This window comes from Podarcis filfolensis (assembly GCF_964270895.1).
Source record: "Podarcis filfolensis genome assembly, chromosome: 10".
Classification (NCBI taxonomy): Eukaryota; Metazoa; Chordata; class Lepidosauria; order Squamata; family Lacertidae; genus Podarcis; species Podarcis filfolensis.
This window is the reverse complement of record NC_139612.1, coordinates 20,127,158-20,151,477: the sequence shown is the minus strand read 5'-3', so window position 1 is coordinate 20,151,477 and position 24,320 is coordinate 20,127,158.

Here is a 24,320-nt window from a genome sequence, read left to right as displayed (position 1 = left end):
TTAGGCACCATTTTTCTGCCGGTTTAGTTGTCCATGGCTGATTTCTTGCTCTGTGATATAAAGCCATCAGTTTTGACTGCCAAACCTCTCAGGGGAGCATTTGCAACCGTTAGGCACCATTTTTGAGTGAATTGCTGAAAATCAGATTTTTGATGAAATTGTGACCCCGGGGCTTAGTGATTTTTTCAAGAAAATCTTTTTCTGCCGGTTAAGTTGTTGAGGGCTGATTTCTTTTCCTGTGATAAAAAGGCTTCTGTTTCGACAGCCAAACCTTTCACGGGAGCATATGCAACCGTTTGGCACCATTTTTGAGTGAAATGCCGAAAGTCAGATTTTTCATGAAATTGTGACCCCGGGGCTTAGGGATTTTTTCAAAAAAATATTTTTCTGCCGGTTAAGTTGTCGAGGGGTGATTTCTTTTCCGGTGATAAAAAGGCTTCTATTTCGATCGCCAAACCTCTCATGGGAGCATTTGCAACGGTTTGGCACCATTTTTGAGTGAATTGCCGAAAGTCAGATTTTTGATGAAATTTTGACGCCGGGGCTTAGGGGTATTTTGAAAAAAATATTTTTCTGCCGGTTAAGTTGTCCATGGCTGATTTCCTGCTCTGTGATATAAAGCCATCTGTTTCGACCGCCAAACCTCTCAGGGGAGCATTTGCAACCGTTTGGCACCATTTTTGAGTGAATTGCCGAAAGTAAGAGTTTTGATGAAATTGTGACCCTGGGGCTTAGGGATTTTTTCAAAAAAATATTTTTCTGCCGGTTAAGTTGACCATGGCTGATTTCTTTTCCTGTGATAAAAGGCCTTCTGTTTCGACCGCCAAACCTCTCACGGGAGCATTTGGAACCGTTTGGCACCATTTTTGAGTGAATTGCCGAAAGTCAGTTTTTTGATGAAATTGTGACCCCGGGGCTTAGGGATTTTTTCAAAAAAATCATTTTCTGCCGGTTAAGTTGTCGAGGGCTGATTTCTTTTCCTGTGATAAAAGGCCTTCTGTTTCGACAGGCAAACCTCTCACGGGAGCATTTGCAATCGTTTGGCACCATTTTTGAGTGAAATGCCGAAAGTCAGATTTTTGATGAAATTGTGACCCCGGGGCTTAGGGATTTTTTCAAAAAAATGTTTTTCTGCCAGTTAAGTTGTCTTGGGCTGATTTCTTTTCCCGTGATAGAAAGCATTCTGTTTCAGCCGCCAAACCTCTCAGGGGAGCATTTGCAACCGTTTGGCACCATTTTTGAGTGAATTGCCGAAAGTCAGATTTTTGATGAAATTGTGACCCCGGGGCTTAGGGATTTTTTCAAAAAAATCATTTTCTGCCGGTTAAGTTGTCGAGGGCTGATTTCTTTTCCTGTGATAAAAGGCCTTCTGTTTCGACAGGCAAACCTCTCACGGGAGCATTTGCAACCGTTTGGCACCATTTTTGAGTGAAATGCCGAAAGTAAGAGTTTTGATGAAATTGTGACCCCGGGGTTTAGGGATTTTTTTAAAAAAAATATTTTTCTGCCGGTTAAGTTGTCCATGGCTGATTTCTTTTCCTGTGATAAAAGGCCTTCTGTATCGACCGCCAAACCTCTCAGGGGAGTATTTGCAACCGTTTGGCACCATTTTTGAATGAATTGCTGAAAGTCAGATTTTTGATGAAATTGTGACCCTGGGGCTTAGGGATTTTTTCAAAAAAATATTTTTCTACCGGTTAAGTTGTCCATGGCTGATTTCTTGCTCTGTGATATAAAGCCATCTGTTTCGACCGCCAAACCTCTCAGGGGAGCATTTGCAACCGTTTGGCACCATTTTTGAGTGAATTGCTGAAAGTCAGATTTTTGATGAAATTGTGACCCCGGGGCTTAGGGATTTTTTAAAAAAACATATTTTTCTACCGGTTAAATTCTCGAGGGCTGATTTCTTTTCCTGTGATAAAAAGACTTCTGTTTCGACAGCCAAACCTCTCACGGGAGCATTTGCAACCGTTTGGCACCATTTTTGAGTGAAATGCCGAAAGTCAAATTTTTGATGAAATTGTGCCCTCGGGGCTTAGAGAGTTTTTCAAAAAAATCCTTTTCTTCCGGTTAAGTTGTCAAGGGCTGATTTCTTGCACTGTGATATAAAGCCTTCTGTTTCGACCGCCAAACCTCTCAGGGGAGCATTTGCAACCGTTAGGCACCATTTTTCTGCCGGTTTAGTTGTCCATGGCTGATTTCTTGCTCTGTGATATAAAGCCATCAGTTTTGACTGCCAAACCTCTCAGGGGAGCATTTGCAACCGTTAGGCACCATTTTTGAGTGAATTGCTGAAAATCAGATTTTTGATGAAATTGTGACCCCGGGGCTTAGTGATTTTTTCAAGAAAATCTTTTTCTGCCGGTTAAGTTGTTGAGGGCTGATTTCTTTTCCTGTGATAAAAAGGCTTCTGTTTCGACAGCCAAACCTTTCACGGGAGCATATGCAACCGTTTGGCACCATTTTTGAGTGAAATGCCGAAAGTCAGATTTTTCATGAAATTGTGACCCCGGGGCTTAGGGATTTTTTCAAAAAAATATTTTTCTGCCGGTTAAGTTGTCGAGGGGTGATTTCTTTTCCGGTGATAAAAAGGCTTCTATTTCGATCGCCAAACCTCTCATGGGAGCATTTGCAACGGTTTGGCACCATTTTTGAGTGAATTGCCGAAAGTCAGATTTTTGATGAAATTTTGACGCCGGGGCTTAGGGGTATTTTGAAAAAAATATTTTTCTGCCGGTTAAGTTGTCCATGGCTGATTTCCTGCTCTGTGATATAAAGCCATCTGTTTCGACCGCCAAACCTCTCAGGGGAGCATTTGCAACCGTTTGGCACCATTTTTGAGTGAATTGCCGAAAGTAAGAGTTTTGATGAAATTGTGACCCTGGGGCTTAGGGATTTTTTCAAAAAAATATTTTTCTGCCGGTTAAGTTGACCATGGCTGATTTCTTTTCCTGTGATAAAAGGCCTTCTGTTTCGACCGCCAAACCTCTCACGGGAGCATTTGGAACCGTTTGGCACCATTTTTGAGTGAATTGCCGAAAGTCAGATTTTTGATGAAATTGTGACCCCGGGGCTTAGGGATTTTTTCAAAAAAATCATTTTCTGCCGGTTAAGTTGTCGAGGGCTGATTTCTTTTCCTGTGATAAAAGGCCTTCTGTTTCGACAGGCAAACCTCTCACGGGAGCATTTGCAATCGTTTGGCACCATTTTTGAGTGAAATGCCGAAAGTCAGATTTTTGATGAAATTGTGACCCCGGGGCTTAGGGATTTTTTCAAAAAAATGTTTTTCTGCCAGTTAAGTTGTCTTGGGCTGATTTCTTTTCCCGTGATAGAAAGCATTCTGTTTCAGCCGCCAAACCTCTCAGGGGAGCATTTGCAACCGTTTGGCACCATTTTTGAGTGAATTGCCGAAAGTCAGATTTTTGATGAAATTGTGACCCCGGGGCTTAGGGATTTTTTCAAAAAAATCATTTTCTGCCGGTTAAGTTGTCGAGGGCTGATTTCTTTTCCTGTGATAAAAGGCCTTCTGTTTCGACAGGCAAACCTCTCACGGGAGCATTTGCAACCGTTTGGCACCATTTTTGAGTGAAATGCCGAAAGTAAGAGTTTTGATGAAATTGTGACCCCGGGGTTTAGGGATTTTTTTAAAAAAAATATTTTTCTGCCGGTTAAGTTGTCCATGGCTGATTTCTTTTCCTGTGATAAAAGGCCTTCTGTATCGACCGCCAAACCTCTCAGGGGAGTATTTGCAACCGTTTGGCACCATTTTTGAATGAATTGCTGAAAGTCAGATTTTTGATGAAATTGTGACCCTGGGGCTTAGGGATTTTTTCAAAAAAATATTTTTCTACCGGTTAAGTTGTCCATGGCTGATTTCTTGCTCTGTGATATAAAGCCATCTGTTTCGACCGCCAAACCTCTCAGGGGAGCATTTGCAACCGTTTGGCACCATTTTTGAGTGAATTGCTGAAAGTCAGATTTTTGATGAAATTGTGACCCCGGGGCTTAGGGATTTTTTAAAAAAACATATTTTTCTACCGGTTAAATTCTCGAGGGCTGATTTCTTTTCCTGTGATAAAAAGACTTCTGTTTCGACAGCCAAACCTCACACGGGAGCATTTGCAACCGTTTGGCACCATTTTTGAGTGAAATGCCGAAAGTCAAATTTTTGATGAAATTGTGCCCTCGGGGCTTAGAGAGTTTTTCAAAAAAATCCTTTTCTTCCGGTTAAGTTGTCAAGGGCTGATTTCTTGCACTGTGATATAAAGCCTTCTGTTTCGACCGCCAAACCTCTCAGGGGAGCATTTGCAACCGTTAGGCACCATTTTTCTGCCGGTTTAGTTGTCCATGGCTGATTTCTTGCTCTGTGATATAAAGCCATCAGTTTTGACTGCCAAACCTCTCAGGGGAGCATTTGCAACCGTTAGGCACCATTTTTGAGTGAATTGCTGAAAATCAGATTTTTGATGAAATTGTGACCCCGGGGCTTAGTGATTTTTTCAAGAAAATCTTTTTCTGCCGGTTAAGTTGTTGAGGGCTGATTTCTTTTCCTGTGATAAAAAGGCTTCTGTTTCGACAGCCAAACCTTTCACGGGAGCATATGCAACCGTTTGGCACCATTTTTGAGTGAAATGCCGAAAGTCAGATTTTTCATGAAATTGTGACCCCGGGGCTTAGGGATTTTTTCAAAAAAATATTTTTCTGCCGGTTAAGTTGTCGAGGGGTGATTTCTTTTCCGGTGATAAAAAGGCTTCTATTTCGATCGCCAAACCTCTCATGGGAGCATTTGCAACGGTTTGGCACCATTTTTGAGTGAATTGCCGAAAGTCAGATTTTTGATGAAATTGTGACCCCGGGGCTTAGGGATTTTTTCAAAAAAATATTTTTCTGCCGGTTAAGTTGTCCATGGCTGATTTCTTTTCCTGTGCTAAAAAGCCTTCTGTTTTGACCGCCAAACCTCTCAGGGGAGCATTTGCAACCGTTTGGCACCATTTTTGAGTGAATTGCCGAAAGTCAGATTTTTGATGAAATTGTGATCCCGGGGCTTAGGGATTTTTTCAAGAAAATCTTTTTCTGCCGGTTAAGTTTTTGAGAGATGATTTCTTTTCCTGTGATAAAAAGCCTTCTGTTTCGACAGCCAAACCTTTCACGGGAGCATATGCAACCGTTTGGCACCATTTTTGAGTGAAATGCCGAAAGTCAGATTTTTCATGAAATTGTGACCCCGGGGCTTAGGGATTTTTTCAAAAAAATATTTTTCTGCCGGTTAAGTTGTCGAGGGCTGATTTCTTTTCCGGTGATAAAAAGGCTTCTATTTCGATCGCCAAACCTCTCATGGGAGCATTTGCAACGGTTTGGCACCATTTTTGAGTGAATTGCCGAAAGTCAGATTTTTGATGAAATTGTGACCCCGGGGCTTAGGGATTTTTTCAAAAAAATCTTTTTCTGCCGGTTAAGTTGTACATGGCTGATTTCTTTTCCTGTGCTAAAAAGCCTTCTGTTTTGACCGCCAAACCTCTCAGGGGAGCATTTGCAACCGTTTAGCACCATTTTTCTGCCGTTAAAGTTGTCCATGGCTGATTTCTTGCTCTGTGATATAAAGCCATCTGTTTCGACCGCCAAACCTCTCAGGGGAGCATTTGCAACCGTTTGGCACCATTTTTGAGTGAATTGCCGAAAGTCAGATTTTTGATGAAATTGTGACCCCGATGCTTAGGGATTTTTGCAAAAAAATCTTTTTCTGCCGGTTAAGTTGTCGAGGGCTGATTTCTTTTCCTGTGATAAAAAGCCTTCTGTTTGGACAGCCAAACCTCTCAGGGGAGCATTTGCAACCGTTTGGCACCATTTTTGAGTGAATTGCCGAAAGTCAGATTTTTGATGAAATTGTGACCCCGATGCTTAGGGATTTTTGCAAAAAAATCTTTTTCTGCCGGTTAAGTTGTCGAGGGCTGATTTCTTTTCCTGTGATAAAAAGCCTTCTGTTTGGACAGCCAAACCATTCACGGGAGCATTTGCAACAGCTGGGCACCATTTTTGGGTGAATTGCCGAAAGTCAGATTTTTGATGAAATTGTGACCGCGCCCTAATATAAATTAGTCAACTACATGTTGTATAAATTCATTCGAAATACTGTCGTATTTATCCAAGCAGTCTATGTTTGTAAGCAGTCCGTTCACAGGTTGCAAGTGTTACCATATTATCAATCCACCGATTAAAGGAGATCATCTCTTTACTCTTCCAGTTTATCAATATCAGCCTCTCAGCTACCATTAGAGTGTGTACAATCCATTTCTGTTGTCCAGTTGTTAACTTCCATATAGTAGGCATATAGTTAAAAAAAGTTTCATGTTTTATTGTTTATTATTTTATCCTGCAAGCTGCTGAGCGTGGCTGGCACGACCCAGTCAGATGGGTGGGGTATAAATAATAAAACTATTATTATTATTTATTTATTATTGAATAGGACATCCCTTTTTTCATCAGAGAAGTGTTGGAGGGTTTGAGAATGAAATATACTCTGAGTCGAGAGTGGATTTCATGCTCTTTATTCAGCTCATAGTGGCGAGGAGGAATGGATGTTCCCTCAAAGTATCTGCTTTATATACATTATTTACACAATGGGCTGCATGTGATTGGCTAATTTACTCCTGCCTTACTCCTAGTTCACACCTAGTTTACTCCTCCTTTACACCTAGTTTACTCCTAGTTTACACCTACTTTACACCTAGTCTACTCCTACTTTACTCCTAGTTTACTCCTAGTTTACACCTACTTTACTCCTACTTTACACCTACTTTACACCTAGTTCACACCTAGTTTACTCCTAGTTCACACCTAGTTTACTCCTCCTTTACACCTAGTTTACATCTACTTTACACCTAGTCTACTCCTAATTTACTCCTAGTTTACTCCTAGTTTACACCTACTTTACTCCCAGTTTACTCCTGGTTTACACCTACTTTACTCCTAGTTTACACCTAGTTTACTCCTACTTTATGTGTGCATTTATTTAAAATGCATCTCTGGGTTACTTGGGGGCATAGGAATTTGTTCATTTTTTTCTTACACCACATGGTCTGAGGGACGGTGCACAGGCGGTGGACAACCTCTCAGGGGAGCATTTGCGATTTTTTCAAAAAAATCTTTTTCTCCCGGTTGAGTTGTCGAGGGCTGATTTCTTTTCCTGTGATAAAAAGCCTTCTGTTTCGACAGGCAAACCTCTCACGGGAGCATTTGCAACCGTTTGGCACTATTTTTGAGTGAAATGCCGAAAGTAAGAGTTTTGATGAAATTGTGACCCCGGGGCTTAGGGATTTTTTCAAAAAAATATTTTTCTGCCGGTTAAGTTGTCCATGGCTGATTTCTTTTCCTGTGCTAAAAAGCCTTCTGTTTTGACCGCCAAACCTCTCAGGGGAGCATTTGCAACCGTTTGGCACCATTTTTGAGTGAATTGCCGAAAGTCAGATTTTTGATGAAATTGTGACCCCGGGGCTTAGGGATTTTTTCAAAAAAATCAATTTCTGCCGGTTAAGTTGTCGAGGGCTGATTTCTTTTCCTGTGATAAAAGGCCTTCTGTTTCGACAGGCAAACCTCTCACGGGAGCATTTGCAACCGTTTGGCACCATTTTTGAGTGAAATGCCGAAAGTAAGAGTTTTGATGAAATTATGACCCCGGGGTTTAGGGATTTTTTTTAAAAAAATATTTTTCTGCCGGTTAAGTTGTCCATGGCTGATTTCTTTTCCTGTGATAAAAGGCCTTCTGTATCGACCGCCAAACCTCTCAGGGGAGTATTTGCAACCGTTTGGCACCATTTTTGAATGAATTGCTGAAAGTCAGATTTTTGATGAAATTGTGACCCTGGGGCTTAGGGATTTTTTCAAAAAAATATTTTTCTACCGGTTAAGTTGTCCATGGCTGATTTCTTGCTCTGTGATATAAAGCCATCTGTTTCGACCGCCAAACCTCTCAGGGGAGCATTTGCAACCGTTTGGCACCATTTTTGAGTGAATTGCTGAAAGTCAGATTTTTGATGAAATTGTGACCCCGGGGCTTAGGGATTTTTTAAAAAAACATATTTTTCTACCGGTTAAATTCTCGAGGGCTGATTTCTTTTCCTGTGATAAAAAGACTTCTGTTTCGACAGCCAAACCTCTCACGGGAGCATTTGCAACCGTTTGGCACCATTTTTGAGTGAAATGCCGAAAGTCAAATTTTTGATGAAATTGTGCCCTCGGGGCTTAGAGAGTTTTTCAAAAAAATCCTTTTCTGCCGGTTAAGTTGTCAAGGGCTGATTTCTTGCACTGTGATATAAAGCCTTCTGTTTCGACGGCCAAACCTCTCAGGGGAGCATTTGCAACCGTTAGGCACCATTTTTCTGCCGGTTTAGTTGTCTATGGCTGATTTCTTTGCTCTCTGATATAAAGCCTTCTGTTTCGACCGCCAAACCTCTCAGGGGAGCATTTGCAACAGCTGGGCACCATTTTTGGGTGAATTGCCGAAAGTCAGATTTTTGATGAAATTGTGACCGCGCCCTAATATAAATTAGTCAACTACATGTTGTATAAATTCATTCGAAATACTGTCGTATTTATCCAAGCAGTCTATGTTTGTAAGCAGTCCGTTCACAGTTTGCAAGTGTTACCATATTATCAATCCACCGATTAAAGGAGATCATCTCTTTACTCTTCCAGTTTATCAATATCAGCCTCTCAGCTACCATTAGAGTGTGTACAATCCATTTCTGTTGTCCAGTTGTTAACTTCCATATAGTAGGCATATAGTTAAAAAAAGTTTCATGTTTTATTGTTTATTATTTTATCCTGCAAGCTGCTGAGCGTGGCTGGCACGACCCAGTCAGATGGGTGGGGTATAAATAATAAAACTATTATTATTATTTATTTATTATTGAATAGGACATCCCTTTTTTCATCAGAGAAGTGTTGGAGGGTTTGAGAATGAAATATACTCTGAGTCGAGAGTGGATTTCATGCTCTTTATTCAGCTCATAGTGGCGAGGAGGAATGGATGTTCCCTCAAAGTATCTGCTTTATATACATTATTTACACAATGGGCTGCATGTGATTGGCTAATTTACTCCTGCCTTACTCCTAGTTCACACCTAGTTTACTCCTCCTTTACACCTAGTTTACTCCTAGTTTACACCTACTTTACACCTAGTCTACTCCTACTTTACTCCTAGTTTACTCCTAGTTTACACCTACTTTACTCCTACTTTACACCTACTTTACACCTAGTTCACACCTAGTTTACTCCTAGTTCACACCTAGTTTACTCCTCCTTTACACCTAGTTTACATCTACTTTACACCTAGTCTACTCCTACTTTACTCCTAGTTTACTCCTAGTTTACACCTACTTTACTCCCAGTTTACTCCTGGTTTACACCTACTTTACTCCTAGTTTACACCTAGTTTACTCCTACTTTATGTGTGTATTTATTTAAAATGCATCTCTGGGTTACTTGGGGGCATAGGAATTTGTTCATTTTTTTCTTACACCACATGGTCTGAGGGACGGTGCACAGGCGGTGGACAACCTCTCAGGGGAGCATTTGCGATTTTTTCAAAAAAATCTTTTTCTCCCGGTTGAGTTGTCGAGGGCTGATTTCTTTTCCTGTGATAAAAAGCCTTCTGTTTCAAACGCCAAACCTCTCAGCATTTGCAACCGTTTGGCACCATTTTTGGGTGAATTGCAGAACTTCAGATTTTTGCTGAAATTGTAACCGCGCAGCTTAGGGATTTTTGTTTAAAAAACTTTTTCAACAGACTACGTTGTGGAGGTCTGATTTCCTCTCCTGCGATAAAAAGCCTCCTGTTTCGACCGCCAAACCTCTCAGGGGAGCATTTGCAACCGTTTGGCACCATGTTTGAGTGAAATGCCGAAAGTCAGATTCTTGATGAAATTGTGACCCCGGGGCTTCGGGATTTTTTCAAAAAAATCTTTTTCTGCCGGTTAAATTGTCGAGGGCTGATTTCTTTTCCTCTGATAAAAAGACTTCTGTTTCAACAGCCAAACCTCTCACGGGAGTATTTGCAACCGTTTGGCACCATTTTTGAGTGAATTGCCGAAAGTCAGATTTTTGATGAAATTGTGACCCCGGGGCTTAGGGATTTTTTCAAAAAAATATTTTTCTGCCGGTTAAGTTGTCGAGGGCTGATTTCTTTTCCTGTGATAAAAAGGCTACTGTTTCGATCGCCAAACCTCTCAGGGGAGCATTTGCAACCGTTTAGCACCATTTGTGAGTTAAATGCCGAAGGTCAGATTTTTGATGAAATTGTGACCCCGGGGCTTAGGGATCTTTTCAAAAAAATCTTTTTCTGCCGGTTAAGTTGTTGAGGGCTGATTTCTTTTCCTGTGATAAAAAGCCTTCTGTTTCGACAGGCAAACTTCTCACGGGAACATTTGCAACCGTTTGGCACCATTTTTGAGTGAAATGCCGAAAGTAAGAGTTTTGATGAAATTGTGACCCCGGGGCTTAGGGATTTTTTCAAAAAAATCTTTTTCTGCCGGTTAAGTTGTCGAGGGCTGATTTCTATTCCCGTGATAAAAAGCCTTCTGTTTGGACAGCCAAACCATTCACGGGAGCATTTGCAACAGCTGGGCACCATTTTTGGGTGAATTGCCGAAAGTCAGATTTTTGATGAAATTGTGACCGCGCCCTAATATAAATTAGTCAACTACATGTTGTATAAATTCATTCGAAATACTGTCGTATTTATCCAAGCAGTCTATGTTTGTAAGCAGTCCGTTCACAGGTTGCAAGTGTTACCATATTATCAATCCACCGATTAAAGGAGATCATCTCTTTACTCTTCCAGTTTATCAATATCAGCCTCTCAGCTACCATTAGAGTGTGTACAATCCATTTCTGTTGTCCAGTTGTTAACTTCCATATAGTAGGCATATAGTTAAAAAAAGTTTCATGTTTTATTGTTTATTATTTTATCCTGCAAGCTGCTGAGCGTGGCTGGCACGACCCAGTCAGATGGGTGGGGTATAAATAATAAAACTATTATTATTATTTATTTATTATTGAATAGGACATCCCTTTTTTCATCAGAGAAGTGTTGGAGGGTTTGAGAATGAAATATACTCTGAGTCGAGAGTGGATTTCATGCTCTTTATTCAGCTCATAGTGGCGAGGAGGAATGGATGTTCCCTCAAAGTATCTGCTTTATATACATTATTTACACAATGGGCTGCATGTGATTGGCTAATTTACTCCTGCCTTACTCCTAGTTCACACCTAGTTTACTCCTCCTTTACACCTAGTTTACTCCTAGTTTACACCTACTTTACACCTAGTCTACTCCTACTTTACTCCTAGTTTACTCCTAGTTTACACCTACTTTACTCCTACTTTACACCTACTTTACACCTAGTTCACACCTAGTTTACTCCTAGTTCACACCTAGTTTACTCCTCCTTTACACCTAGTTTACATCTACTTTACACCTACTTTACTCCTACTTTACTCCTAGTTTACACCTACTTTACTTCCAGTTTACTCCTGGTTTACACCTACTTTACTCCTAGTTTACACCTAGTTTACTCCTACTTTATGTGTGCATTTATTTAAAATGCATCTCTGGGTTACTTGGGGGCATAGGAATTTGTTCATTTTTTTCTTACACCACATGGTCTGAGGGACGGTGCACAGGCGGTGGACAACCTCTCAGGGGAGCATTTGCGATTTTTTCAAAAAAATCTTTTTCTCCCGGTTGAGTTGTCGAGGGCTGATTTCTTTTCCTGTGATAAAAAGCCTTCTGTTTCGACAGGCAAACCTCTCACGGGAGCATTTGCAACCGTTTGGCACTATTTTTGAGTGAAATGCCGAAAGTAAGAGTTTTGATGAAATTGTGACCCCGGGGCTTAGGGATTTTTTCAAAAAAATATTTTTCTGCCGGTTAAGTTGTCCATGGCTGATTTCTTTTCCTGTGCTAAAAAGCCTTCTGTTTTGACCGCCAAACCTCTCAGGGGAGCATTTGCAACCGTTTGGCACCATTTTTGAGTGAAATGCCGAAGGTCAGATTTTTTATGAAATTGTGACCCCGGGGTTTAGGGATTTTTTTAAAAAAAATATTTTTCTGCCGGTTAAGTTGTCCATGGCTGATTTCTTTTCCTGTGATAAAAGGCCTTCTGTATCGACCGCCAAACCTCTCAGGGGAGTATTTGCAACCGTTTGGCACCATTTTTGAATGAATTGCTGAAAGTCAGATTTTTGATGAAATTGTGACCCTGGGGCTTAGGGATTTTTTCAAAAAAATATTTTTCTACCGGTTAAGTTGTCCATGGCTGATTTCTTGCTTTGTGATATAAAGCCATCTGTTTCGACCGCCAAACCTCTCAGGGGAGCATTTGCAACCGTTTGGCACCATTTTTGAGTGAATTGCTGAAAGTCAGATTTTTGATGAAATTGTGACCCCGGGGCTTAGGGATTTTTTTAAAAAACATATTTTTCTACCGGTTAAATTCTCGAGGGCTGATTTCTTTTCCTGTGATAAAAAGACTTCTGTTTCGACAGCCAAACCTCTCACGGGAGCATTTGCAACCGTTTGGCACCATTTTTGAGTGAAATGCCGAAAGTCAGATTTTTGATGAAATTGTGCCCTCGGGGCTTAGAGAGTTTTTCAAAAAAATCCTTTTCTGCCGGTTAGGTTGTCAAGGGCTGATTTCTTGCACTGTGATATAAAGCCTTCTGTTTCGACCGCCAAACCTCTCACGGGAGCATTTGCAACCGTTTGGCACCATTTTTCTGCCGGTTTAGTTGTCTATGGCTGATTTCTTTGCTCTCTGATATAAAGCCTTCTGTTTCGACCGCCAAACCTCTCAGGGGAGCATTTGCAACAGCTGGGCACCATTTTTGGGTGAATTGCCGAAAGTCAGATTTTTGATGAAATTGTGACCGCGCCCTAATATAAATTAGTCAACTACATGTTGTATAAATTCATTCGAAATACTGTCGTATTTATCCAAGCAGTCTATGTTTGTAAGCAGTCCGTTCACAGGTTGCAAGTGTTACCATATTATCAATCCACCGATTAAAGGAGATCATCTCTTTACTCTTCCAGTTTATCAATATCAGCCTCTCAGCTACCATTAGAGTGTGTACAATCCATTTCTGTTGTCCAGTTGTTAACTTCCATATAGTAGGCATATAGTTCAAAAAAGTTTCATGTTTTATTGTTTATTATTTTATCCTGCAAGCTGCTGAGCGTGGCTGGCACGACCCAGTCAGATGGGTGGGGTATAAATAATAAAACTATTATTATTATTTATTTATTATTGAATAGGACATCCCTTTTTTCATCAGAGAAGTGTTGGAGGGTTTGAGAATGAAATATACTCTGAGTCGAGAGTGGATTTCATGCTCTTTATTCAGCTCATAGTGGCGAGGAGGAATGGATGTTCCCTCAAAGTATCTGCTTTATATACATTATTTACACAATGGGCTGCATGTGATTGGCTAATTTACTCCTGCCTTACTCCTAGTTCACACCTAGTTTACTCCTCCTTTACACCTAGTTTACTCCTAGTTTACACCTACTTTACACCTAGTCTACTCCTACTTTACTCCTAGTTTACACCTACTTTACTCCTACTTTACACCTACTTTACACCTAGTTCACACCTAGTTTACTCCTAGTTCACACCTAGTTTACTCCTCCTTTACACCTAGTTTACATCTACTTTACACCTAGTCTACTCCTACTTTACTCCTAGTTTACTCCTAGTTTACACCTACTTTACTCCCAGTTTACTCCTGGTTTACACCTACTTTACTCCTAGTTTACACCTACTTTACTCCTACTTTATGTGTGCATTTATTTAAAATGCATCTCTGGGTTACTTGGGGGCATAGGAATTTGTTCATTTTTTTCTTACACCACATGGTCTGAGGGACGGTGCACAGGCAGTGGACAACCTCTCAGGGGAGCATTTGCGATTTTTTCAAAAAAATCTTTTTCTCCCGGTTGAGTTGTCGAGGGCTGATTTCTTTTCCTGTGATAAAAAGCCTTCTGTTTCAAACGCCAAACCTCTCAGCATTTGCAAGCGTTTGGCACCATTTTTGGGTGAATTGCAGAACTTCAGATTTTTGCTGAAATTGTAACCGCGCAGCTTAGGGATTTTTGTTTAAAAAACTTTTTCTACAGACTACGTTGTGGAGGTCTGATTTCCTCTCCTGCGATAAAAAGCCTCCTGTTTCGACCGCCAAACCTCTCAGGGGAGCATTTGCAACCATTTGGCACCATGTTTGAGTGAAATGCCGAAAGTCAGATTCTTGATGAAATTGTGACCCCGGGGCTTAGGGATTTTTTCAAAAAAATCTTTTTCTGCCGGTTAAATTGTCGAGGGCTGATTTCTTTTCCTCTGATAAAAAGACTTCTGTTTCAACAGCCAAACCTCTCACGGGAGCATTTGCAACCGTTTGGCACCATTTTTGAGTGAAATGCCGAAAGTCAGATTTTTGATGAAATTGCGACCCCGGGGCTTAGGGATTTTTTCAAAAAAATATTTTTCTGCCGGTTAAGTTGTCGAGGGCTGATTTCTTTTCCTGTGATAAAAAGGCTACTGTTTCGATCGCCAAACCTCTCAGGGGAGCATTTGCAACCGTTTAGCACCATTTGTGAGTTAAATGCCGAAGGTCAGATTTTTGATGAAATTGTGACCCCGGGGCTTAGGGATCTTTTCAAAAAAATCTTTTTCTGCCGGTTAAGTTGTTGAGGGCTGATTTCTTTTCCTGTGATAAAAAGCCTTCTGTTTCGACAGGCAAACTTCTCACGGGAACATTTGCAACCGTTTGGCACCATTTTTGAGTGAAATGCCGAAAGTAAGAGTTTTGATGAAATTGTGACCCCGGGGCTTAGGGATTTTTTCAAAAAAATCTTTTTCTGCCGGTTAAGTTGTCGAGGGCTGATTTCTATTCCCGTGATAAAAAGCCTTCTGTTTGGACAGCCAAACCATTCACGGGAGCATTTGCAACAGCTGGGCACCATTTTTGGGTGAATTGCCGAAAGTCAGATTTTTGATGAAATTGTGACCGCGCCCTAATATAAATTAGTCAACTACATGTTGTATAAATTCATTCGAAATACTGTCGTATTTATCCAAGCAGTCTATGTTTGTAAGCAGTCCGTTCACAGGTTGCAAGTGTTACCATATTATCAATCCACCGATTAAAGGAGATCATCTCTTTACTCTTCCAGTTTATCAATATCAGCCTCTCAGCTACCATTAGAGTGTGTACAATCCATTTCTGTTGTCCAGTTGTTAACTTCCATATAGTAGGCATATAGTTAAAAAAAGTTTCATGTTTTATTGTTTATTATTTTATCCTGCAAGCTGCTGAGCGTGGCTGGCACGACCCAGTCAGATGGGTGGGGTATAAATAATAAAACAATTATTATTATTTATTTATTATTGAATAGGACATCCCTTTTTTCATCAGAGAAGTGTTGGAGGGTTTGAGAATGAAATATACTCTGAGTCGAGAGTGGATTTCATGCTCTTTATTCAGCTCATAGTGGCGAGGAGGAATGGATGTTCCCTCAAAGTATCTGCTTTATATACATTATTTACACAATGGGCTGCATGTGATTGGCTAATTTACTCCTGCCTTACTCCTAGTTCACACCTAGTTTACTCCTCCTTTACACCAAGTTTACTCCTAGTTTACATCTACTTTACACCTAGTCTACTCCTACTTTACTCCTAGTTTACACCTAGTTTGCTCCTACTTTACTCCTAGTTTACACCCAGTTTACTCCTACTTTACACCTACTTTACTCCTAGTTTACACCTACTTTACTCCTACTTTACACCTACTTTACACCTAGTTCACACCTAGTTTACTCCTAGTTCACACCTAGTTTACTCCTCCTTTACACCTAGTTTACATCTACTTTACACCTAGTCTACTCCTACTTTACTCCTAGTTTACTCCTAGTTTACACCTACTTTACTCCCAGTTTACTCCTGGTTTACACCTACTTTACTCCTAGTTTACACCTAGTTTACTCCTACTTTATGTGTGCATTTATTTAAAATGCATCTCTGGGTTACTTGGGGGCATAGGAATTTGTTCATTTTTTTCTTACACCACATGGTCTGAGGGACGGTGCACAGGCGGTGGACAACCTCTCAGGGGAGCATTTGCGATTTTTTTCAAAAAAATCTTTTTCTCCCGGTTGAGTTGTCGAGGGCTGATTTCTTTTCCTGTGATAAAAAGCCTTCTGTTTCAAACGCCAAACCTCTCAGCATTTGCAAGCGTTTGGCACCATTTTTGGGTGAATTGCAGAACTTCAGATTTTTGCTGAAATTGTAACCGCGCAGCTTAGGGATTTTTGTTTAAAAAACTTTTTCTACAGACTACGTTGTGGAGGTCTGATTTCCTCTCCTGCGATAAAAAGCCTCCTGTTTCGACCGCCAAACCTCTCAGGGGAGCATTTGCAACCATTTGGCACCATGTTTGAGTGAAATGCCGAAAGTCAGATTTTTGATGAAATTGCGACCCCGGGGCTTAGGGATTTTTTCAAAAAAATATTTTTCTGCCGGTTAAGTTGTCGAGGGCTGATTTCTTTTCCTGTGATAAAAAGGCTACTGTTTCGATCGCCAAACCTCTCAGGGGAGCATTTGCAACCGTTTAGCACCATTTGTGAGTTAAATGCCGAAGGTCAGATTTTTGATGAAATTGTGACCCCGGGGCTTAGGGATCTTTTCGAAAAAATCTTTTTCTGCCGGTTAAGTTGTTGAGGGCTGATTTCTTTTCCTGTGATAAAAAGCCTTCTGTTTCGACAGGCAAACTTCTCACGGGAGCATTTGCAACCGTTTGGCACCATTTTTGAGTGAAATGCCGAAAGTAAGAGTTTTGATGAAATTGTGACCCCGGGGCTTAGGGATTTTTTCAAAAAAATCTTTTTCTGCCGGTTAAGTTGTCGAGGGCTGATTTCTATTCCCGTGATAAAAAGCCTTCTGTATCAACCGCCAAACCTCTCAGGGGAGTATTTGCAACCGTTTGGCACCATTTTTGAGTGAATTGCCGAAAGTCAGATTTTTGATGAAATTGTGACCCTGGGGTTTAGGGATTTTTTCAAAAAAATATTTTTCTGCCGGTTAAGTTGTCCATGGCTGATTTCTTGCTCTGTGATATAAAGACATCTGTTTCGACCGCCAAACCTCTCAGGGGAGCATTTGCAACGGTTTAGCACCATTTTTGAGTGAATTGGCGAAAGTCAGATTTTTGATGAAATTGTGACCCCGGGGCTTAGGGATTTTTTCAAAAAAATCTTTTTTTGCCGGTTAAGTTGTCAAGGGCTGATTTCTTTTCCTGTGATAAAAAGACTTCTGTTTCGACCGCCAAACCTCTCAGGGGAGCATTTGCAACCGTTTGGCACCATTTTTGAGTGAATTGCCGAAAGTCAGATTTTTGATGAAATTGTGACCCCGGGGCTTAGGGATATTTTCAAAAAAATCTTTTTCTGCCGATTAAGTTGTCGACGGCTGATTTCTTTTCCTGTGATAAAAAGACTTCTGTTTCGACAGACAAACCTCTCACGGGAGCATTTGCAACCGTTTGGCACCATTTTTGAGTGAATTGCCGAAAGTCAGATTTTTTGATGAAATTGTGACCCCGGGGCTTAGGGATTTTTTCAAAAAAATATTTTTCTGCCGGTTAAGTTGTCGAGGGCTGATTTCTTTTCCTGTGATAAAAAGCCTTCTGTTTCGACAGGCAAACCTCTCAGGGGAGCATTTGCAACCGTTTGGCACCATTTGTGAGATAAATGCCGAAGGTCAGATTTTTGATGAAATTGTGACCCCGGGGCTTAGGGATTTTTTGAAAAGAATATTTTTCTGCCGGTTAAGTTGTCCATGACTGATTTCTTTTCCCGTGATAGAAAGCGTTCTGTTTCAGCCGCCAAACCTCTCATGGGAGCATTTGCAACCGTTTGGCACCATTTTTGAGTGAATTGCCGAAAGTCAGATTCTTGATGAAATTGTGACCCCGCGGCTTAGGGATATTTTCAAAAAAATCTTTTTCTGCCGGTTAAGTTGTCGAGGGCTGATTTCTTTTCCTGTGATAAAAAGCCTTCTGTTTCGACAGGCAAACCTCTCACGGGAGCATTTGCAACCGTTTGGCACTATTTTTGAGTGAAATGCCGAAAGTAAGAGTTTTGATGAAATTGTGACCCCGGGGCTTAGGGATTTTTTCAAAAAAATCTTTTTTTGCCGGTTAAGTTGTCAAGGGCTGATTTCTTTTCCTGTGATAAAAAGACTTCTGTTTCGACCGCCAAACCTCTCAGGGGAGCATTTGCAACCGTTTGGCACCATTTTTGAGTGAATTGCCGAAAGTCAGATTTTTGATGAAATTGTGACCCCGGGGCTTAGGGATATTTTCAAAAAAATCTTTTTCTGCCGATTAAGTTGTCGACGGCTGATTTCTTTTCCTGTGATAAAAAGACTTCTGTTTCGACAGACAAACCTCTCACGGGAGCATTTGCAACCGTTTGGCACCATTTTTGAGTGAATTGCCGAAAGTCAGATTTTTTGATGAAATTGTGACCCCGGGGCTTAGGGATTTTTTCAAAAAAATATTTTTCTGCCGGTTAAGTTGTCGAGGGCTGATTTCTTTTCCTGTGATAAAAAGCCTTCTGTTTCGACAGGCAAACCTCTCAGGGGAGCATTTGCAACCGTTTGGCACCATTTGTGAGATAAATGCCGAAGGTCAGATTTTTGATGAAATTGTGACCCCGGGGCTTAGGGATTTTTTGAAAAAAATATTTTTCTGCCGGTTAAGTTGTCCATGACTGATTTCTTTTCCCGTGATAGAAAGCGTTCTGTTTCAGCCGCCAAACCTCTCATGGGAGCATTTGCAACCGTTTGGCACCATTTTTGAGTGAATTGCCGAAAGTCAGATTCTTGATGAAATTGTGACCCCGCGGCTTAGGGATATTTTCAAAAAAATCTTTTTCTGCCGGTTAAGTTGTCGAGGGCTGATTTCTTTTCCTGTGATAAAAAGCCTTCTGTTTCGACAGGCAAACCTCTCACGGGAGCATTTGCAACCGTTTGGCACTATTTTTGAGTGAAATGCCGAAAGTAAGAGTTTTGATGAAATTGTGACCCCGGGGCTTAGGGATTTTTTCAAAAAAACCTTTTTCTGCCGGTTAAGTTGTCGAGGGCTGATTTCTATTCCCGTGATAAAAAGCCTTCTGTATCAACCGCCAAACCTCTCAGGGGAGTATTTGCAACCGTTTGGCACCATTTTTGAGTGAATTGCCGAAAGTCAGATTTTTGATGAAATTGTGACCCCGGGGCTTAGGGATTTTTTCAAAAAAATATTTTTCTGCCGGTTAAGTTGTCCATGGCTGATTTCTTGCTCTGAGATATAAAGCCATCTGTTTCGACCGCCAAACCTCTCAGGGGAGCATTTGGAACCGTTTGGCACCATTTTTGAGTGAATTGCCGAAGGTCAGATTTTTGATGAAATTGTGACCCCGGGGCTTGGGAATTTTTTCAAAAAAATCTTTTTCTGCCGGTTAAATTGTCGAGGGCTGATTTCTTTTCCTCTGATAAAAAGACTTCTGTTTCAACAGCCAAACCTCTCACGGGAGCATTTGCAACCGTTTGGCACCATTTTTGAGTGAAATGCCGAAAGTCAGATTTTTGATGAAATTGTGACCCCGGGGCTTGGGAATTTTTTCAAAAAAATCTTTTTCTGCCGGTTAAATTGTCGAGGGCTGATTTCTTTTCCTCTGATAAAAAGACTTCTGTTTCAACAGCCAAACCTCTCACGGGAGCATTTGCAACCGTTTGGCACCATTTTTGAGTGAAATGCCGAAAGTCAGATTTTTGATGAAATTGCGACCCCGGGGCTTAGGGATTTTTTCAAAAAAATATTTTTCTGCCGGTTAAGTTGTCGAGGGCTGATTTCTTTTCCTGTGATAAAAAGGCTAATGTTTCGATCGCCAAACCTCTCAGGGGAGCATTTGCAACCGTTTAGCACCATTTGTGAGTTAAATGCCGAAGGTCAGATTTTTGATGAAATTGCGACCCCGGGGCTTAGGGATTTTTTCAAAAAAATATTTTTCTGCCGGTTAAGTTGTCCATGGCTGATTTTTTTTCCTGTGATATAAATCCATCTGTTTCGACCGCCAAACCTCTCAGGGGAGCATTTGCAACCGTTTGGCACCATTTTTCTGCCGGTTAAGTTGTCCATGGCTGATTTCTTGCTCTGTGATATAAAGCCATCTGTTTCTGCCGACAAACCTCTCAGGCGAGCATTTGCAACCGTTTGGCACCATTTTTGAGTGAATTGCCGAAAGTTAGATTTTTGATTAAGTTGTAATCCCGGGGCTTAGGGTTTTTTTAAAAAAATCTTTTTCTGCCGGTTAAGTTGTCGAGGGCTGATTTCTTTTCCCGTGATAAAAAGCCTTCTGTTTCGATCGTCAAACCTATCAGTGGAGCATTTGCAACGTTTGGTAACATTTTTGAGGGAATTGCCGAAAGTCAGATTTTTGATGAAATTGTGACTCCGGGGCTTAGGGATTTTTTCAAAAAAATCTTTTTCTGCCGGTTAAGTTGTCGAGGGCTGATTTCTTTTCCTGTGATAAAAAGCCTTCTGTTTCGACAGGCAAACCTCTCACGGGAGCATTTGCAACCGTTTGGCACCATTTTTGAGTGAAATGCCGAAAGTAAGAGTTTTGATGAAATTGTGACCCCGGGGCTTAGGGATTTTTTCAAAAAAATATTTTTCTGCCGGTAAAGTTGTTGAGGGCTGATTTCTTTTCCCGTAATAAAAAGCCTTCTGTTTCGACCGCCAAACCTCTCAGGCGAGCATTTGCAACCGTTTGGCACCATTTTTGAGTGAATTGCCGAAAGTCAGATTTTTGATGAAATTGTGACCCCGGGGCTTAGGGATTCTTTCAAAAAATTCTTTTTCTGCCGGTTAAGTTGTCGAGGTCTGATTTCTTTTCCTGTGATAAAAAGCCTTCTGTTTCGACCGCCAAACCTCTCACGGGAGCATTTGCAACCGTTTGGCACCATTTTTCTGCCGGTTAAGTTGTCCATGGCTGATTTCTTTGCTCTGTGATATAAAGCCTTCTGTTTCGACTGCCAAACCTCTCAGGGGAGCATTTGCAACAGCTGGGCACCATTTTTGGGTGAATTGCCGAAAGTCAGATTTTTGATGAAATTGTGACCGCGCCCTAATATAAATTAGTCAACTACATGTTGTATAAATTCATTCGAAATACTGTCGTATTTATCCAAGCAGTCTATGTTTGTAAGCAGTCCGTTCACAGGTTGCAAGTGTTACCATATTATCAATCCACCGATTAAAGGAGATCATCTCTTTACTCTTCCAGTTTATCAATATCAGCCACTCAGCTACCATTAGAGTGTGTACAATCCATTTCTGTTGTCCAGTTAACTTCCATATAGTAGGCATATAGTTAAAAAAAGTTTCATGTTTTATTGTTTATTATTTTATCCTGCAAGCTGCTGAGCGTGGCTGGCACGACCCAGTCAGATGGGTGGGGTATAAATAATAAAACAATTATTATTATTTATTTATTATTGAATAGGACATCCCTTTTTTCATCAGAGAAGTGTTGGAGGGTTTGAGAATGAAATATACTCTGAGTCGAGAGTGGATTTCATGCTCTTTATTCAGCTCATAGTGGCGAGGAGGAATGGATGTTCCCTCAAAGTATCTGCTTTATATACATTATTTACACAATGGGCTGCATGTGATTGGCTAATTTACTCCTGCCTTACTCCTAGTTCACACCTAGTTTACTCCTCCTTTACACCTAGTTTACTCCTAGTTTACACCTACTTTACACCTAGTCTACTCCTACTTTACTCCTAGTTTACTCCTAGTTTACACCTACTTTACTCCTACTTTACACCTACTTTACACCTAGTTCACACCTAGTTTACTCCTAGTTCACACCTAGTTTACTCCTCCTTTACACCTAGTTTACATCTACTTTACACCTAGTCTACTCCTACTTTACTCCTAGTTTACTCCTACTTTACACCTACTTTACTCCCAGTTTACTCCGGGTTTACACCTACTTTACTCCTAGTTTACACCTAGTTTACTCCTACTTTATGTGTGCATTTATTTAAAATGCATCTCTGGGTTACTTGGGGGCATAGGAATTTGTTCATTTTTTTCTTACACCACATGGTCTGAGGGACGGTGCACAGGCGGTGGACAACCTCTCAGGGGAGCATTTGCGATTTTTTCAAAAAAATCTTTTTCTCCCGGTTGAGTTGTCGAGGGCTGATTTCTTTTCCTGTGATAAAAAGCCTTCTGTTTCAAACGCCAAACCTCTCAGGGGAGCATTTGCAACCGTTTGGCACCATTTTTGGGTGAATTGCAGAACTTCAGATTTTTGCTGAAATTGTAACCGTGCAGCTTAGGGATTTTTGTTTAAAAAACTTTTTCTACAGACTACGTTGTGGAGGTCTGATTTCCTCTCCTGCGATAAAAAGCCTCCTGTTTCGACCGCCAAACCTCTCAGGGGAGCATTTGCAACCATTTGGCACCATGTTTGAGTGAATTGCCGAAAGTCAGATTTTTGATGAAATTGTGACCCCGGGGCTTAGGGATTTTTTCAAAAAAATCTTTTTCTGCCGGTTAAGTTGTCGAGGGCTGATTTCTTTTCCTGTGATAAAAAGCCTTCTGTTTCGACAGGCAAACCTCTCACGGGAGCATTTGCAACCGTTTGGCACCATTTTTGAGTGAAATGCCGAAAGTAAGAGTTTTGATGAAATTGTGACCCCGGGGCTTAGGGATTTTTTCAAAAAAATATTTTTCTGCCGGTAAAGTTGTTGAGGGCTGATTTCTTTTCCCGTAATAAAAAGCCTTCTGTTTCGACCGCCAAACCTCTCAGGCGAGCATTTGCAACCGTTTGGCACCATTTTTGAGTGAATTGCCGAAAGTCAGATTTTTGATGAAATTGTGACCCCGGGGCTTAGGGATTCTTTCAAAAAATTCTTTTTCTGCCGGTTAAGTTGTCGAGGTCTGATTTCTTTTCCTGTGATAAAAAGCCTTCTGTTTCGACCGCCAAACCTCTCACGGGAGCATTTGCAACCGTTTGGCACCATTTTTCTGCCGGTTAAGTTGTCCATGGCTGATTTCTTTGCTCTGTGATATAAAGCCTTCTGTTTCGACTACCAAACCTCTCAGGGGAGCATTTGCAACAGCTGGGCACCATTTTTGGGTGAATTGCCGAAAGTCAGATTTTTGATGAAATTGTGACCGCGCCCTAATATAAATTAGTCAACTACATGTTGTATAAATTCATTCGAAATACTGTCGTATTTATCCAAGCAGTCTATGTTTGTAAGCAGTCCGTTCACAGGTTGCAAGTGTTACCATATTATCAATCCACCGATTAAAGGAGATCATCTCTTTACTCTTCCAGTTTATCAATATCAGCCTCTCAGCTACCATTAGAGTGTGTACAATCCATTTCTGTTGTCCAGTTGTTAACTTCCATATAGTAGGCATATAGTTCAAAAAAGTTTCATGTTTTATTGTTTATTATTTTATCCTGCAAGCTGCTGAGCGTGGCTGGCACGACCCAGTCAGATGGGTGGGGTATAAATAATAAAACAATTATTATTATTTATTTATTATTGAATAGGACATCCCTTTTTTCATCAGAGAAGTGTTGGAGGGTTTGAGAATGAAATATACTCTGAGTCGAGAGTGGATTTCATGCTCTTTATTCAGCTCATAGTGGCGAGGAGGAATGGATGTTCCCTCAAAGTATCTGCTTTATATACATTATTTACACAATGGGCTGCATGTGATTGGCTAATTTACTCCTGCCTTACTCCTAGTTCACACCTAGTTTACTCCTCCTTTACACCTAGTTTACTCCTAGTTTACACCTACTTTACACCTAGTCTACTCCTACTTTACTCCTAGTTTACTCCTAGTTTACACCTACTTTACTCCTACTTTACACCTACTTTACACCTAGTTCACACCTAGTTTACTCCTAGTTCACACCTAGTTTACTCCTCCTTTACACCTAGTTTACATCTACTTTACACCTAGTCTACTCCTACTTTACTCCTAGTTTACTCCTACTTTACACCTACTTTACTCCCAGTTTACTCCGGGTTTACACCTACTTTACTCCTAGTTTACACCTAGTTTACTCCTACTTTATGTGTGCATTTATTTAAAATGCATCTCTGGGTTACTTGGGGGCATAGGAATTTGTTCATTTTTTTCTTACACCACATGGTCTGAGGGACGGTGCACAGGCGGTGGACAACCT